The following is a 1568-nucleotide window of genomic DNA, read 5'->3' on the forward strand; positions in this document are numbered from 1 at the left end:
GCTCAGCTCAGCCCACATCGGATTGGACTCTGTATGTGGTGCAAGACAAGCTTGCAAAAGACCAAAGTTAATAGCAAAATCTATTCCACAGAGGAGACTAAAGTGATGTCAAGTACAGTAAGACAAGATAAGTTCCTCATAGTTAGAGACAAGAGTGAGGAGTAGCAGCTGACACAACACACTGTCAACACTGTTGATAAGAAATCCCAGGGCAGGATGTGCCACACGAAGATGTGCAAAAACATCAGGAACCACAATGCTTTAGAGGAAACAAAACAGGAAGCATGTCCCAAATAATCAGAGAGCAGGCTCTAGACAGGTTATGCTGCTGAGTCAGGGAAATAAAGGAATGATCTTTCAGGGTAGAACGTTAAATATGACCATTATTGTTGTGACAAAATTCTGCCTGAGACGGACCATAGGAATTTCATGCTGACACTCTTGTCTTTCTGTCTTCATCATACAAAAAAGGAATGGGGAAGATGGGCCTTTCTGTAATCAGTGAATATTCTCCTTTACAGGAGTCTACATTCTGTTCCCAAGTCAGAAGAACAGCCCTTGAAACCTTGGCCCAAATCATACTAAAAGAGCCTCTCCAGGCAGAGACACAAGCAGAAATAACTTGCATTTTGAGGGCCATGTACAGAATATGCCTGGTAGACAGTACTTTTTTTGAAGATGCCATTAAATACAATGGGAGGAGGAATATCTGGGCTTTTGTTGATTCAGGGCCCAATCCTATCCAACTTTCCAGTGCTAGTGCAGCCATGCCAATGGGCATGTGCTGCATTTTGCAGTGGTGGAGCAGTCACAGAGGCCTCCACAAGGTAAAGGAACATTTGTTCCCTTACCTTGGGGCTGCACTGCAGTTGCATCAGCACTGGACAGCTGGATAGGACTGGGCCCTCAGATTTTTGTAAATTCTGTTCTTAACCATCCTCTGACTAAAGACAACAGAGGGCCTGATCCTATCCAACTTTCCAGCACTGATGCAGCTGCAATGAAGCTCCAAGGGAAGGGAACAAACATTCCCTTACCTTGAGAAGGCCTCTTTGACTGTCCCCCCTCCACAGGATGCAGTGCATGTCCCATTGCACAGCTGCATCAGCACTATAAATTTGGATAAGATTTGGCTCTGAGACTGCAAATAAATTATATAAATCAATTTTTGTTGAATCCTTGTATGCAGAACAGATGATGAGCTCCTGGGGCAACAGACTCCTGTTTCTAATATGGGGTTACATATGGGCTGTATTCACAGCAGTATTCATAACAGTGTCTCATGGGGGGGGGGAGAACTGAGAGATTACTTGAGTTGAACTATAAATTTCTGAAGCGCAGAAGAAATTTAAATTAATGGATACCAATGACTATTAACAAGTAGACCAGTTATTTTTCAATCTTTTTTTGTCTCAAGGGATACCATCAGTTTTTGGACAATTGACAAGGCACATCATGCTGTGAGTAGGGGGCTCATATCCCCCAATGGTCCTATTAAAAAATGATCCTCCACTAAACTCCCATGGCACACCTGGGGACTATTCACGGCACACCAGTGTGCCATGGCA

Source organism: Tiliqua scincoides, chromosome 1, assembly GCF_035046505.1.
Source record: "Tiliqua scincoides isolate rTilSci1 chromosome 1, rTilSci1.hap2, whole genome shotgun sequence".
NCBI classification, from domain to species: Eukaryota; Metazoa; Chordata; class Lepidosauria; order Squamata; family Scincidae; genus Tiliqua; species Tiliqua scincoides.